This window comes from Anser brachyrhynchus (genome assembly GCF_964034855.1).
Source record: "Anser brachyrhynchus genome assembly, chromosome: 2".
Classification (NCBI taxonomy): Eukaryota; Metazoa; Chordata; class Aves; order Anseriformes; family Anatidae; genus Anser; species Anser brachyrhynchus.
The window spans coordinates 39703801-39722149 of record NC_137695.1 but is presented as its reverse complement, the minus strand read 5'-3'; positions in this window follow the sequence as shown (position 1 = coordinate 39722149).

Below are 18349 nucleotides of genomic sequence, written 5' to 3'. Positions count from 1 at the left end.
GAAAACATTTCCAGTCAAGTGTCTGAATGGAATCTTAAAGGCTTAAATATTCAGGCTTCTTGACTATATTTGATTGACAGTACTTGAAACATTATACAGTAAGCTTTAAAGGAACCATTTTCTACGCCACATAAAAGACTGTCTCTGTATTTGTACTTTGCATAGGTCAGAACCAGCCTTCAAAGAGCTGTACAAGAAAAAAGTTCACTTCATTAACACTTATAATAAAATTCTCATTAATTACTGTTCTGCTCGGAAAGCATGAAACTATTATTCAACATCCAGAACATACAGAAACTTCATGACAGCTCAAGCTGCAACAGCCTTGGAAAACATGGTCTGGAGTCTGGGATCTGGCTGAGAAGAAAATATAATTCAGGAAGAAACATTGCATTTATGGGCAGTAATCCCAAGCAGATGACTACACTCACCAGGATTTGCCCTGTATGGAGGCTGAAAACCAGAGTCCCGTTCAACAAAACAATAGACAGGTTTTTACTCCAAGTAAACTCCAGGTACACATTTGGCTGCCCAAGAAAAATCTGACCATCTTTCTAGGGCACTAGAAGACTTGTTTTCACTCAACGAGTTTCCTATAAGAATATATCACTTTTTAGGGCTTTCAAGGAGCTGGTGAAGCATTGTTTTTGTAAGAGAACTGGCAAAGACATGATAAGCAGTCTATACAATAATAATATATGTTTGCTTTTCTATTCATGCTCTTCCCCTACTGTTTTTAGCTTACCTCTTGTGGTTTTAGGGAAACGTCTTAGATAAATATCCAGAACAGATTAACCCGTAACTATAATTCCAGAACAATTTTTGTACCTTACAGAGAGAGGACTGACTACTGTTTCTCATGTTTACTCTTTTACTTAATCTTATATGAGAACTCTGGCCAGTGTAGGTAAAATATAATAGCTGTACCCTCTTGCTATGTTCTGCTACTGTTACTCCTCAGGGAAGAACTATTTCAGAGTAAACATTCTGGAAAAATTACTCTGCTTTTATATGTTTCTTTCATTCCCACAAAAGGTTTTCATAAGCCTGAAACTCTCCTCCACCCTGTGTTCACCATATTATTTTATTTATTTATATTGTACATATTACTTTTGGCGAAAACGAGAAAGGTAGGTAAATAATTGCATACAATTACTTGAGTTAACAACTGTTTTCTGAAACAAAGATGACCCAATTAAAGAAAAAAAAATCTTCTTAAATGAACATCACATTTTAAATACTAATGGCTGCTAATATATTCCTCCATCCTTGCCACTCCTAAAATGATCAGATTTCTTCCCCCTTGAAAGTTAAGACTTGAAAAAGAAAAACCCAGTTCAGTTCAGATTTTTAATGGAGCATTTATCTGTCAGAACATTAATGCTGTCTGGTAACCCTGGTGGATTAATTCTTCTTAGCCTTAAGTAAACAAGGAAAATGGACAATTTTGTCTATTTTCAAATCCTTGAAAGAACACCTGCAAAAAGCACTAACAGGACTCCAAATTTTTATTTATTTATTTATTTATTTTCTGGCAGATGAAATTAAGTTCTTAAAAGCCATGAATAACAGAGAACATTGATCTTTGAAAGACTTCTTCCCCTCCACTTCCCTCAGAAAACTTATAGACAATCTCCAATGCCTACTGCAATTCTCTCCTTCTACCCCTTGTCTAGATATCCAGGGGAACAAAGAAAATGCTTTGCAGGTAGGTTAGAACAAACAAACCTAAATGAAGTCCAAACTGCCACCTCAAATTTAGCTTTTCTCCCCTCTTCACTGGTATTGATACCTCCACCACAAAAAAACAGTACAGCGAGGAGTTGCTGAGTGAGAAAGCTGTAAGATTGCAATTCTCCCTCAAACTCTGTAGCTGTCATGCAAAAACCCTTATTCATACTCATTGATTAACCAGAACCTGGATGCAAGCAATGCCAGAGAAAGCAAAGATCCACCCTCTCCACCTCCCCCCCCCCTCCTTTTTTTAATATGTTCTCAAATGTATTCAGTTAGAGCTCTTTTCTTAGTAGCACTGAAATCACATCAGCTAGGTCAAAATGATTCCAGAAATGTGGTTACCTTCTAAAACAATAAACAAATAAGAAAGATAAAATATTTCTAAATTGCTGGACTGGCAGTAGCTGTTAAAGCAGTGATGAGCTTTCCTTCTCGAGGGAAGGAACAAAGAAGTTGCCATTTCTCACTTTTCCGTCAAGTAGATCCCAGAGAGATCTACTTAATTACCTTCCCATTGATATCATGTAATGGACAAGATAGAAGCATCTTGAGAGCAGGAAAAAAAAAAAAAAAAAGAGAGAGAGAGGGGATTATGCTTTTAAACAAAAATGGTTAAAATGTATTTTTTTTTTTTTAAATTTGTGTCCCATCTATAAGAAGACTTCACAAGTCTGAAATCAGTGTATGAAACTGTTCATGAACATAACTGGGAGTTGTTCTATCTAATTATATGCTTATTATGCTTATATGCTAGACTAGAATGTGCCACAGAAAGGAAGTTCTACAAATTGTACAGAGGGTAATAATCCTTGCCAACTTCAAAGCCTGTCTAGCCAGCATTTGCCAGATCCACAAAGCCAAGCTAGTCAACAATAATATTAACTGCCCCATCTCACTCTTCCCATTAAAGTTATGAAAATCTTTAATTCTTGATATTGACATCCTACCATGATATCTATACCACCTTCTCTACTAGGATCAATGTATTCTGACACAAGAGGTGAACAGACATTTTGCAGTATGTGAAAGACCCCACCTGTCTGGTGCAGGTTTCAGAAGGTGCAGGGCTTGATGAGGCTGTGGGTTGTGGAAAGACAGCAAAGGGCCTCAGTGGTGCAGAATTTGAATGCTTCAACATTGGATTCTGCTCTTGCTGCTGAACAGCCTTCCTACAGTGTGTCATTCCCCCAAAATATATGTTTCTTATCTTGCTCCACCAGTGTCTCACGTGGAGATATTCTGTAAATAAAGTCAATGTAGCTGTACATATACAGGATGATACATACACAGAATCATACACAGATTCATGTGTATATGGAGAAGTCAGACCCTATGAGTTTCTATCTCAGTTCCCACTATGGGTCAACACCGATCATATTGTTTCAGACACCCACCTTCTAACATAGGTTAATATTTGCTCATTCCCTGTGTATCAGAATACCTCAAAACATCTAAAACTAAAGCCAACGCAGAGAAAACTAAACTTTGAATAACTGAGATCTGTTTGTCACTGAATTAACCTAAGTTACTGGGGAAGTTCTGTCAGTGCAGTGCATCAAATGAGTTACAGTCCTTGGGAATGAAAGCACAAGGCATAGTGATTAAAGACTTTTTTTGAAGACACAAGCACAGAATGCACTGAATTAAGATGGATGAGGCAAACTGAATTCCTGAATTTCCTAGATCTTAAACATTTTCTTTAAAAACTTAACAATTAACATAACTTTGAAATTTTAACATGCTTTTCTGCATATATTACATACTTTGTCCAATGATATGGCAGCAGAATTAATCAACAACTTCTAATATACTTATAAAGATGTTGTACAAATATAATAAAAGATTAGAAAAGAGAAAGTAATCTGATTAATACTAGAGTGATATAAGCTAAAAAAAGCAGCAGAACAAAAATACTTCAGACTTCATGACAACCAAAAAAAAAAAAAATCCAAAATTGACAACTGCCAGATACATTACTATATGGAAATCTAGTCTAATCCAAATGGTGGCCCTGCAAGCCCTCTTCCAAGGGTCTACTTTAGCACAGACCAGGTGTGATACTTTTCCCCCACTTAATACATTCAGACAAGACAGCTTACGTTATGCTCAGAACTGCTCTGATACACAAAGAGGTTACTGCCTCTAGCATACCCTTTGCTTGTCACTGCTGCTTTGTCAGAGGTTGACCTTCAGCCTGACTGTTCGATTACTCTCTAATCCACTTCAGCAAAATGATCTAGACTTACAATGAATAAGTGAAAAACACAGACTTGGGTGGAAGCAGGAGAGATGCAATTGTACAGCCTGGGGTTATAACCACCCTGCCTGGATCTGGACCCCTTCAAGGCTGAAGTGGAGTGAAATCTGCACACAACAGACTGTCAGTCTCAGCTGGAAGACAGCAGGTGACAACACCACATCCAGTGAGGAGCTGCTAAAGGTCATGATTTATTCTCACAGCCACTCTAACACACACTCAGACAGGCAACACCTAGATTTTGACACTATGCAAGGCAGTTCCAGCACAAGGACCAAGATGGTCCTCGATGAAGGTGTGAACTTAGTTAAACAAATGATTTGGGAGGCCAATAACGAAGCAACTCTGACCTTGTATCTGGATTTAACTTGCCTGAGAGGGAGGATAGAAGGGAAATAGGATTCAATGTAGAGAGACAGCAAAAAGCAATACATTATGCAGAGACATCAACAGCAGCCAGGCTAGAGAGAGTCATGAAGGCATTTGCCAAGCCTGCAGCATGACAACTGGACCTCCCCTACTTTACGTCCATGTAATGATGTCACACTGATGAAATAGCTCCCCAGTTGGCTGTAACAGTCAGCAAGAGTCAAACTGAGACCACACTATTTGTTTTGGTATTCTTAAGGAAATAACCTTTCCTCTGGCATTGAGAAACTGGCCACATCTGAGAAATCCATTTGTGACTGAGGCTGAAGGATAATATGAGTCTCACGTTGCTTGGTATGCACGATATGTGTTGCACTTTCTTGATCTTGGATGAAATCCCCATGAGGTCTAAAGACCAGTGGAAGAGGAATGTTTTTCTTAAAGGGAAGCCACAGGAGACTGCTTACTTATCATTTCCCTCTTTGAGGTACAAACTGATTGCCAGATGTTATCTGAGTGTCTGGGTGAAATTTCTTCTGGTCTGAAGCATCATTGTTTAAATTAAGAATTTAATATCCATTATGTGAAGTGTTAGTAAAAATAGCTTCAATTCAAGACACTTTGGAAAGCTTAACTACCATTGGGGTGACAAGTTGATATGCACTGGTGGAAGTCTGATGCACCTCAAGTCAGGAATAAAGACTAAATTCAATATATCCCATAAGTCTGTCTAATGGCTTAGACACAGAATGCAACCTTATGTTCTGGAAAGAAACATATTCCTCACCATACCAAAAAAAAAAAAAAGAGAGAGAGAGAGAGAGAGAGAACCAGAACTGCCTGCTGAAAAACTGAAAAACAAAACAAACAAAATACCTGTGTGCAATGAAACCCAAAAGAAAACAAAATGGATGTGGTTTCAAGTTGCATCTCAAAACACTAAGCTAAGACTACTTACAAATAATTTCCAAACTTGTGAAGTCTCTGCCAGTTTCAAGTGGACATCAGACCATTTGTGGTCTCCCGGTGAGATCCTTGTACTACATCCACAATTTTAAAGTGAAGTCAGGGGACTGCCTTGGCAGTCTGACACTACTGAAGTTCAGAGTAGTACCTTAACCACCTACTTTGAAATTTCTAAATATCACATTAAGCATTCATTTTTTATAAAGTCTTTCTTGGCTAATAAAAATAAATTATAAATAAGATGGCAGATAAGACTGAGGAGTCACAGCAGAATCAAGGCTGGTACAACCAAACAGAATGTATGCAGTTTCCAAGCTTAAAAGTTACACACCCTGAATGGATTCCTCATCTGTTTTCCAGAGGATAGTCATGAATACAGGGTAAAATCCTAAGCTCCTTTGTGTAAAAACACAAAGAAAACACTATGATCAGGGCATGTTGTCCTTCTTCTAAGCAGATAGCTCCCATCTGTTTCCTGCCGGACAGGACCCCAACCTCCAAGTAATGCCAGAGCTTAGCTCCACTCAGTTGTGTCTGATTATCTTAATGCAGAAAGTCATTTCCAGATGGGACCCCAATTAAAATCCAAAAGCAATGCCACTGTTTGGCTCATCAGGGCTTCCACATCACATACTGCACACCCTAAGGGATGTCAGCTTCTGCCAGACAATACTTTCCTAATACCCTACTGAGGTAGACAGTGCTGTTATTCAGATTTTGCAGAGTAGAACTGCAAGGATTTACTTAAAAAAAAAATATTATTCTGTAAAGTCCACCTGTTAGATAGTTTGTTCCTAGTAATTTACAACATAGTGAGTTTTAGATGATTTCTGTAATGAATCCATTCCTGACTGGGTCACATGCAGACCTCCAGCCCACGGAGTGAACTGCAGTGCTCTTCCATCATTCCTGAGCTTCTTCCCAAAATTATCTAAAGGAAAAATGGAAAGCCTTGTAACATTTTGCACAGCAGATTGACTTTCCATAGGGCATTACTAACATTCTTTCAGAAGTATATTTACATTTTTGTTTCTATGAAAGCATTGAAAATATTGAAATCAATAGGCATGAATATTCATGAAGGAAAAACAATAAAGGTAGTCCAGCTGCCTGAATTATCATGGGGGCGGGGAACAGGGAAAACAAGATCTACATATTAAATCATGTTGCTTAGCATTAGGGCCCCAAAGAAACATTTGCTCACCAAGTGTAAGCCAGACTATGGCCTGTGTATTCAAAAGAGAACAGTGATGGATAATGCTGTTTGAGGCATCCAGCTTTCCAAAATTACATCTTTCTGCTTGACCACTCAGCCCTAGCTTGCTATGAAGATCTTGGAGGCTGTGTTCTTGTGTACTGCCGTAGCACATATAGTATGTTTGTGCTCTTAAAAAAAAAAAAAAAATAGCCATAGTAATTCACTCCCATAGTATGAATTCACTCATAGTTCACTAAGTTGCACTAAATTTAGCTGGACCACCATTACAGATATCAGATGTTTAATACAGACCAGTCTTTGCTGGTTATATTTCAGCCCAGAAATATTCAATAAGTGAATACTGAAAACGGTGTTGGAAAAGATACTATCTAAACTAGAGTCCAGTATCACTAACCATAAGTGTCATGAATTAACCATTACTAGAGTTATTGCTCCTTCTTTACCTTTCTTCCTTCATTAATAGTATTGTCATACAGAATAAATAATGCATTGTACAGACAGCAAGAAGTATTGGTTTATTAATCCTACCGATTAAAGAAATTTATGTGACAAGAGAACACTAAAGTAAGGTTTCCTAGATGACATTTTGACAAAGAACTGGTAGTCTGTGCAAAAATGATAGTGTTTTACACCTTCAGGTGAGTACTTGAGCTGTACTCCTGTCATATAATTTTGAAAATGCATAGGCCCTCACTATAAGGCCCCATTTTTTTAGAAGTTATGTAAAGGATTAATAAGGAATATAAGCATGCAACTGGTATAAGTAGTATGATTACAACACTTTAAGTACACTTGATAAAAAGCTTGTGCTTTCTCTTATTCTGTGTGATACATTTGCAAGAAGCCTTCCAAAAACATCTGAATGGTACCTCATTGCAGTCCTTCAAATCCCTCCTTAAGTTCTACTTTGTCACATCAGCTACTAAGAAGTTGAAAAGACTAGGTTTTCAGCGTTTTGACCCAAAAAGCCTTTTGTGCTCACTGACACCATCTTGTTTCCATGCATCCCCCACCTGCATGCCTGTTTTGTACTTCAATTGTAAGCAGATGTCATGCTCCATAACAAAGAATGGCTAGCTGTTACAATACAAGTAGAAATAGCATTATTACTATTATTAATATAATAATCATCATGCCATATTAGATTAGTTTCCCTACTGAGGCAACTTTAGAAAAGGAATTCATCTTTGTATTTCAGAAACTACACAACCATTTCATAAGCATGCCCTCACAAGAGAAATATGAATCATTCAGAGACGCACATGGTGTATATGAATGCCACATTTTTGCATTTGGATTCCTGATTCATCTGACAGATGTGAGAAAATTCATGAAGTTAGACAAGTCCCAAGCGATTGCACATGTGTGGATGCTGAAAAGCATAAGTTATTCCACCTACTTTGGCACTAAAAGTACTGAGTTGTTTTTTTTCCTTCTGGTCAACTGTGGGTTTTTTTTTTGTGGTATAGCTACAGTTGTGCATTATTAGCAACCTCACCTGTCTTTTTATATCCATCAGGAAGATTCGACAGACGTTATAATAATAAAGTGTAATGGGAGCTTATACATTTAATCCAACTTCTCATGTTTTTAAAACTTTAAAAAACAAATTAGAACCTCCCAGCAGGCATCTGAGGTAACATGCATGACACAAGGATGTGAAGAACCCTTTTTTAAAATAAAATACTGTAACAGAGGTGCTGAAGTATAAGGCAGAAGCCAAAGTCATCCTGAAGGTATGTGCACACACACATACACATATAGCCACCCTTGCACGTTACTCATTACAGAGTAGATAACAAGTGTCACATGGTCTGATACTTCTTACTTAAGTTTTTACTCCCATATGATCTACTGATATCAACAGACCAACTATTCCTGATTTACCTCGGTGCCAGAAATTGATGAAAACCTCATTAAACTCCCTGGAAATTCTCCTGCTGAGCAGCCCAAGTTTTAGGCAGGGCTCTTATGGACTCTGTGGTGAAAATTCAAGACAGCTGTGTGGGGCAGACTATACATTCACAGATATCGTATACATCTCCTGACCCTTCTTCAACTGTCTCAGAGTCATTCTCTATAAAGTTCACAATCATGGCATTCACACTGTGCAAACAAACAAAATTTGTTTTCAGTTAATGATCCCCACCATCAAACAGACAACAGAACTCAATTTCCTATTTTATTTCCTATTTTTTTTATATTTTTTATTATTTATTTCCTATTTTATTTTTTTCTTTCCCTCCTTTCTGCTGTTTATTACCAGCAAATATGATCCCCATCATATAGACTGCAAGACCTGTGGCCCAGCTACAGTGTTTATGCATTTGTACAGCACCCAGCACAGTGGGTTTGGGTTTGGTCCTTACTTGGGACTGTCTATCTGTGAATACTTTTTGTAGTGTTGCTTTCTTTGGAATTCACAAATATGTAATTCATGGTTTAAAGTTAAATAAATGAAATCTACAATTAAGCAGCAATAAGAAGCAAAAACATATAGTCAATGGCTCTCTCTCTGATTTATAGGTGATTCCTTTCTCCACAGGCTCTCTGCATCTCTTTTTCACTAAGTTCAGGTTGTCTAAGGATATATTTCAGCAAACTGTGTTTTTAAGAAATAAACTTACTCTTGTAAAAGTATACACGTCAAATAGCTATTATATGCTTTTCAGAACATGTCCAGTATTATGCCTAATGGTATAGTATACTTCCAAAGGCATGTTAAATCAATAACTTGAAGCAAAGCAAACAGTGTTGACAAAAAATGATGCTGTGCTTACCTGAGATATTTCTTAAATTATTCACTTCTAATATCTTAGTACATTATATGGGCTATTGCACTTCATTTACAGAGGATATATGTAATCCTATAAAAGACTATATTTTTTTTCCTCCTGATTCTGTTATTTGTTTCATGGGTAAACGTAAGAAGTTACAAATTTTTCCAGGTTTCCTTTTCCCCCTATCTGTAAATTTGGCTAACTGTGGTTTACAAGATCATACGCTGCTGTAATGTATTACTGAAGCTGTAAGCTGCTTGGGGCAAGGAATGCCATTTAATTTTGCAGTTATATCACAGCTTAGAAGACAGAACTACCAAGGGGATGCCTATGGAAGCTGTAAGCCACCTCCTCCTCCCAGCCCATTAACCAGCATCACTCGCTTCCCTGACAAATCCCACAGATAATTGACAGCCCACTGAGGCTGGGCAGCTTGACATTGTAGTGCTTCAGAGACATACAAATAGTACCACCAACATTTCAGAACAGGGAGCTGTGATCCTCCAACCATGGACACCAATTACAAAATAATTCTTTGCTATAAAAAAAAATGTTAAATGCAGTAATTTTTTTCTGCTGAGTGAGTCTAACAGATGGGTGATAAAAAGCATGAGAGAGAGATCAGTTCTATTTCGGCATCCATCCTGGAGCAGGAGCTTGCCACTTAGTAAAGGCAACTGCAAGGAAAATGTCTTAAACTGGAGGTCACTATGTTCTCTGAAAGGTACGGTGGTTGATTCAACATGATGTACATCCACCCAGATATATACCCCAATACCCAGATAGCATGTCACATTATTTTAAGGGATATCATCAGACTTTCTCAGCCAGTTGGATTTGCTGGTTCAGCAGTCTTATGACTGAAAACAGGGATGAAATACTTCAAGTGCCTGCTTTTAAATTATAAAGCTACAAGGAGGCTGAATCTTGATTAAGAGACAGGCAGGCAGTTGTACCTTGAATGACTAGTCTGATGTGCAATTTCCTATCAGCCTGCTCAGTGAACCAGTAAGGTGAATGTAATCAAAAATGGTGTCTTGCATGGAGAGTTTACAGCATGATAATTGTAGGAAATGAATACAAATTAAAGCTTTTAAAAGACAGATCTACTGCAGGTAATTGTATCTAACATGTGGCTAGAGATTTTCTACAAAGAGTAACATCCACCACAAAATGAAAAAATGGGGTCTTCCAGATTAAAAGATGGAGTAAAAAACAAAACACCATGCATCAAAATCACCACAAAGGGTCGCTAGAAAGTTCTTCAGTTTGGCCCCTTTTCTAATCTCAGATATATGTTTTACCCCAGCCTGATGATTTTACTTTTTTTTTTTTCCCAAATTTACAGCAGTACTTGCAGTGGGAGAAAAATGCCCTTCAAAGATGGGTGGCCCAGATACTCTAGGAGTGCTAATTTGGCATTGGCGAGAGGCAGTTCATCAGCATATAGTTTCCAAAAAAGATTCGTGTTTTGGTGTTTTTTTATTTTTCTTGAGACGTCTATGTTTTTAGATTCAAAGATAGTTTCGCAAAAGCATCTTCCATCCTCTTATATGTACATAACTACTCTTCATGTGAGTAGTTATTGCAGAATAATAACGATAAAATCATTGTGCTAGGTATTGAGCAAAAGCTAAAGAAAAAGCTAAAGCAAAAGCAAAAGCAAAAGCGAAAGCGAGGGCGAAGGCGAAAGAAAAAGAAAAAGAAAAAGAAAAAGAAAAAGAAAAAGAAAAAGAAAAAGAAAAAGAAAAAGAAAAAGAAAAAGAAAAAGAAAAAGAAAAAGAAAAAGAAAAAGAAAAAGAAAAAGAAAAAGAAAAAGAAAAAGAAAAAGAAAAAGAAAAAGAAAAAGAAAAAGAAAAAGAAAAAGAAAAAGAAAAAGAAAAAGAAAAAGAAGAAAAAGAAAAAGAAAAAGAAAAAGAAAAAGAAAAAGAAAAAGAAAAAAAGGAAAAGGAAAAGGAAAAGGAAAAGGAAAAGGAAAAGGAAAAGGAAAAGGAAAAGGAAAAGGAAAAGGAAAAGGAAAAGGAAAAGGAAAAGGAAAAGGAAAAGGAAGAAAAAAAATAAAAATAAAAATAAAAATAAAAATAAAAATAAAAATAAAAATAAAAATAAAAATAAAAATAAAAATAAAAATAAAAATAAAAATAAAAATAAAAATAAAAATAAAAATAAAAATAAAAATAAAAATAAAAATAAAAATAAAAATAAAAATAAAAATAAAAATAAAAATAAAAATAAAAAAGCTCTAGATCCTCTATATCCAGAATTCCAAAATGAAGCTTCCTGTAAAGTATAAATGTGTATTGTATAAAGCTGAGCTTAGACTAAGAAATCAAATTTTCTGGGTTTCTGTTTTAGACTTTTACACTATAAACTGTGTTGCATCTTTCCTGTGGCTCTACTTTAAGAGACCCAGTAGAAATTAAGCCTCAGCAAAACAAACCATGCAATCAGGGAAGCAATAAACAAGCACTCTGGGAAGACATAAGCAGCTGAGAATCCATTTGAGAGACTGATATGATGAATAGATCAGGTAGTGACAATTTTTAAATGGTTTGGACCAAGCAATTAACGCTGGACTCATGATGAAAAAGCATGTGAAATAACACATTGCTGACCCCTAGATGAATTTGTTTAATTGTAAACTAGGTGAACAAATGGATTTTAACCTCATTTGCATTTTATCTTCTCTTTAATAGAAGAAGAACTGAATTACTCTCTGATCTGCCTGACAAAGGGCTTTCAGACTAAGCTTCCAGATTACTGGGCCTTAGGTCCATACAGGACCTCTTCAGCAATCTGTGCCCTTGCTGCTAAGCTGCACCAACCCACCTCGCCCCACGAATCCCCACCAGCTCCCTACAGCTTTTACACAACCATCACTCATTCAAGGGTCCATGTACAGCTGTCCCAGAATAAAGTAGAGAAAGATGAAATAAGATGTCATTCCTGAGATTGAATGGTTATGAACCATAAGGTTTTTCCTTCTGGAATGAAATGAGTACAAGAAGAATTACTGAAGTGTTTCCTTATTATAAGAGCTCATTTTGATTTGATTTTTATTTGACAAGAAGGGGGAAAGCCAGGAAAGCAGGATTAAGTATATTTCTTGCAGGTTTTATCTTGAAAATATGACTGTAACTAATACTATGTCATCTACATGAACTTACACAAAGACAAAACAAGGCACATTACCAACATGAAGTGATAATTCTATAATTTGCTTTTTTAAAGACAGCCCTCAGCCCTTGGGCTAAAGTTCCCCCTTTATTCACCCCAGAAATAGAATTTGTTTTACAGTCTGATTTAACCTGACACCTCTTCATTTGGAGCCCTGTTAAATCCAGCTCTGGATTCAATACATGACACATACTAGGGTATCACAAGAGCTGGTAACGTTCTTCAGGCCTTTTCTACTGTTTCTGCAACCAGGCCAAGTCTTGTGGCCATCCCCTCTTCTTTCAAGAAGGGCAGTTCCTCTGCAACTAGACGAACTTCTTCTCTCTGTCATTCTAGGCCACAAACCCCTCCTCTCCTGGGGAATACACCTCCTTGTGTCACCACCCCCAGTGTTGGATTGAGTCGGGTTTGTAGTGGAAGCAAGCTTCAATTTCTCAAAAGTTGGCCCTTGTTACAAGAACAGGAGAACACTAAGCAAGTTGGCAACTTATGAGAAACATTTTTTATTTTATTTTTTTTAGTGAAGGGTTGCCAATTTCCCAGCTACTCCCCCAGGATAATACAATTAACACATCTGTAATGACAGCACTTATACACACTTGATTTAGTTACAGTTTGTGTGCAAGCTCCTACAATCCCTGACCTCCACATCCCAGACTGTTGACTTGTATGGAACAAAAGACTGACCCTGGAAAACTTTTCCTAATTAGCATTCCATGACTAATGCAAAAATTAAGGGAGATAATTGTGTTTGCTATACTTCTGGGGAAAAGCTTTTATGAGCTAGGCCTGACAAAGTGAGTTAAAATCCCAAATGTCCAACTGCTCTAAGAACTTAATAAAAAGGGTAGAAAAGAAAAAAAGAAAAAAAAAAAAAGAAGAAAAAAAAAGAAAAAAATCAGCAGGTGCTAAGTTGTTGCAGCTCTGGTTTTAGAGAATGCAGAATGGGAGTACAATTTGTCCAGGGCCTTTGGCCTCGGTTTTCTCAGCTTTGCACGACTTGGAACCACTCCGGTGTAAAAGATGAAGAGCAGAGCTACTGTTCATTACTATAGCATAGAAATTCCCCAGCCCCTGTCCAAGACCTAGAGATGCATTCTCATACAGTGACAGGAAAATCTCTTCCCCTCCCTCTCAAACACCAGCATTTTTATACTAAAATATGAAGCACACTGCTTGCTTGTTACATCAGGTTCTTAAATAACTTTGTATCAATTGAACTCTGATAACTACCTGTTGGTACCTTTGTCCCCAGATTGTGTGAACAGTTTCACTTAACCCAGCTGAAACTATGTTGTACAGTCACGTACTAACACACAAGTACAGCTAGGACTATGATCCAGAAGTAATTTGCAGAATCTCAACACCTTACAATTTGATTATGCTTCTTAACGAAGGATACCTGCTCTCCCCACTATTAGTCACCATTAGCTCCCTTAAAATCAGAGAAGCTACTCATCTTCTATTGGGGGTTGGGAGGTTGTTTTTTGTGGGTTTTTTTTGTTTTTGTTTTTGTTTTTTTAAAAAGGAACCCGTAGTAATGAATTCAATATCACCTTTTCTTTTCTTTTTTTTTGTTTTCTTTTTTTTTATTTCATTGTTTCTATTGGTAAGTAATGGACTTTCTTTTGGTATTCTATCAATTAAAATGATGGCAGGTCCCATTATGACTTCTTCTCATAGCTTTATTCCACAAAGGAGCTCTTGCTATTCCTGTCCCTGACACACTTACTTCTCCTTCCTTGTACCAGATCATTTTGGGCTATTTAGAGATCAATAAATGTAGAATATTTATATTTAGATGCTACTTGAGATGAGAAATCATAAATAAGATGTTTCCAGCTGCTAACTTTACAGAAGGCAAACCAGTTCTACTGTACATATGTTCACAAAGCAATTGACCTTGATTTAGATCAAAAGGGATATAGAAGATGCATTTTTGTGAACAGTCTGCCTAGCAATCATAGGTAGGATCTGCAACATATGGTTAATTCAAGAGTTTCAAAGAACATCTGATCCACACTCAAACACATTGTGAACTGCAGAATAACTTTATCGGACAAATTCAGCACTTATACAGAGCAGAAATAGATGATTGAATCAATAGCACAGATCTTCTCTCTAGAAAAGATCAATATAATTTAATGCAAAGGAACAGAAGATAAAACCTGTGTAAGAAAACTTAGTGAGGCAGTAGGTATCAACACTAGGACTTCATTCCCAGCTACCAGATATAAGAAGAGCAACTAGTCCAGAAAGAACAAAAGAAGTTATTTTTAAGGCCTCCCCACCTGAGACAGGAAAGAGAAAAATACAAAGATGTTCCTCAAAAGTGTGAGAGGATTACTGCCTGCTGTAAAATGAGGGCAGGGCTACTGTTTCTCTCTCTTCCCCCTCAAGCACATGGAAAAGTCTTTTCCTTTAATAACACTTGATGATTCACAAGTTATCATGTTTTTCCTGGCTAGTGAACTTGCAGAGGTTATTTATGTTGTACTTGCCACAATAATGTCATACCAGGTTTTGAATGTGATGACTGAATTGGCCTCAGTGGCATCAATTTAAGAAACTATTAAATTATATATATATATTATATATATATTATATATTATATATAAATCCATCAGATTCTAAGCCTTAAATGTGGAAGACTCTACTAATAAATCCATGATTTTTAGAAGACTGTTCACTGTTCTGTCTCTTGCTCTAGAAGAAACAGATAGTCAAGTTTCCATGTGTTTCCTCTGTGCTTGCGCAATGAAGCCAAGGCATGAATGGGACACAGTATGAAGTCCACAAAGCATCAAGCTGGTAGTGAGTAAGCAGCTCCAGACCTAGAAGCAGTACTACACTGTGATGTCTGTATTGCAAATTGATGGCGTATGGGGAAATCAGTGTGATAAGGGGTATGAGCTAGGAGCAAGAGGAATTACTCGAGTGGTGAAGGAAGAAATTATTTGCCTTAGGTACTGTACATATAACTGTACAAATAACAATTTTTCTGGTTTGGTAGTGTTGTCTTTTTTTTTTTTTTTTTAAACAGACAAGTTACAAGCCATACATGTGAAGATATGACATAGTTCACCAGTCAGTGACATATTACACTTTAGGCTGACAAGCTTCATTAACAGAGCTCATCAGCCTTGGGATACTTCAGTGATATTTTTTGATATTTTTTGTATTTGGTTACTCCTAGCAGGACACTGCACTGTGTATGAGCACATAGCAAGAACATCAAATGCAGAATATGTAATTACTGCCTTTGCAGGAAACCTATAGAATTTCCCTTTCTTGATGGTAACTGTAGAATCATTTCCACAACTTATTATTAGCAGTATAAGTAGAAAGGATCACCATTTTTTCCCCTCAGTAAGTAACATTCAGAGAAGCAAATGGATTTTGAAGAGTTATGTAATCCAGATTAGACATGTATATGTATGCATATTTGCATGTTTTCTGTCCTTAGAGGCAGCATAAAAACTCTGTACAACCTAGCCCACAGCCAGATACTGAAAGCATCTCAAGCTTTTCCTGAAATTCAGATCTGCATTTTCAAAAAAAAAAAAAAAAAGTGCACATGCCAAATCAAATAGTTTTTATCTGGAGATCAGGAATATCTCAAAGCACAGGATTTCCAAAGTACTTGTATCAGTTATGCATGTAAATTCCTAGCTGCTGGGTAAGTACCACCCTGACTGAATTCTTGCACTGAACATCTATTTGGAATAGACCGCCTACCTCTCTTACATGAGAAAGAGGCCAGATCAACACAATGTATTCTTATTGTCACTTGATTGCTTTTTCTCACATTGGAAAGAATGGGACCACAATGAAAAATAGGTATCCAAAATCCCACCATAAATATTCCTGATTTTTCTGGTCAAGTGCTTGGGAGACAGTGTATTAGATATATTGTGAAAGCTTCCCAAGAGAAATCAGAGCTTCTTTGGATACAGGATTTAGATTCAGTCCCTTATCCATTTTGGCTATATATACAGCATCAGCTTAAACAGAAAGCAGATATGAAAACATTTTTATTCATAACATCAAGTGCCTGCATTAAAGCATAAAGTAATAAAGCCTTTTGATGTGACTGGAGTCCCAGTACCTGGAACTTCATATATGAATGTCTATCAAGTACTCTAGAAACACCTCCCCTCTGCTTCCCCCTGAACACCAAAAACCTCTCTACTCAGGCTAGGCTCAAACTTAATACTCAAAGTTTTTTGGAAATTAATGTAGTAAAATAGGAAAGCCAAAACTCAGGAGGGCAAAGATTCTCCTGTTTGTCAGGGGTCTTTTGTGCAATGCCTTCCAATGTTCAAGATCACAGTGGGGTCTACGCTGACAGCAGATACTCTCCTACAATCAGGGCTAGAGGGTACAGCAAGGTAAAGTCCCTGAATATTCCCTCACACAATGCACCTGTGTGCAATAAACAGATTAGTGATCTGGAATAAATAAATAAATATAAAATTAAATAAAAGGCTTTTTCACACACTTTAATGTGACACCTGGGTTTTAATAAAACCTGAAAAGTTTTCTCCAGCCAAGGTCTCCCAGTCAGGATGCAATAGCCAGGCTCTAGATCTTGGGAACATGACCCTCAGACCAACATGCTGGGCCCCTGAATACCTCACAGTGCAACTAGTCATACTTCCTAAAGACTGAAAACTGACAAGTCAGCACAAATGCAGGAGCCTACGGTTCCTGTTCTATTCAGGATAACAGCTTAATCTGGTTCCATTTCTCATGATCCCCCCCGTCAGGAAGCCCTGAAGCTCCCCATTCCTTATATATTGTCCATAAGCCTCAGAGTGGATCACCCTATACATAGCTGTAGATACTGGACTATTACCTAGTTTAGGACAAAAGTCAGGTCTTAAGTCACCCACTCCCTTTCTTACTCTGGCATGAAAGAGAGAAAATAACAGAAGTCTAACTCAAAACCTTTTAGGTACTTTCTTAACTCCCTCTAATTAGCTTATTCATTTTAAGACAGTATATTATAGCTTCCATAAGTCTTACACAAAGTATTGAAACAAACACGCTTCAGATCATTACAGTGAGTTTGAATTAACAAAGCACTCCCATTTCCAACAAACCTACTCTATGCTACATCTGTTAGGGATCCAGTACTATGAAACCATGACTTTGACTTCACACCAAAGAGGAAAAACAGACCAAACAGGGATGCCCCTCTGTATGTTTCTGGCCACTACCTTACAGGAAGAAACACCACCACTCCCCTTCTGCCAGGATCAAGTCATCTCATAATGCTCCCACACTCTGCTCTGCAGTATGGAAGGCTGTTTCTGTAACAAAATCAGCTCCCTCATCTACAGCTTTAGAATTACACCCATACACTGGGCTTAAAGAAGTCATGATTAAAACAGGAACTGAAAATCCGTGCTGCTCTACTTCAGTATGTGGATTTAATAATTTGCCTGTTTAAAAAAAAATATCCTTAGGAAGAGCAATGGGAAATATCTTTGTTGTCATAATCTACTTATTTCTCAGCTGCCAAAAGTCAGCTTTCTTCTACTAACTTGCATTTGATCTGCTTTGTCTTATACCACTTGTAGATCTCACTCTTGCTGTTTAATGTAAAGTAAACTCATGTCTAGAGGCCAAACACTCAGCTGCATTATATCAGTATATTTCTTTATTAGAAGTGAATATGAAGCACATGTATTTGCAGTAGCTGTAGATCTAGTCTTGAGTTGTGCACTGAAGTTTTTAACTTTGAGTAACATACCAGGTATAAAGAGTGGTAAAACTGGCAAAGATATTGTTTATAAAGCTATATATTTGACTCCATGTTAGTATCTGATTATTATGCTT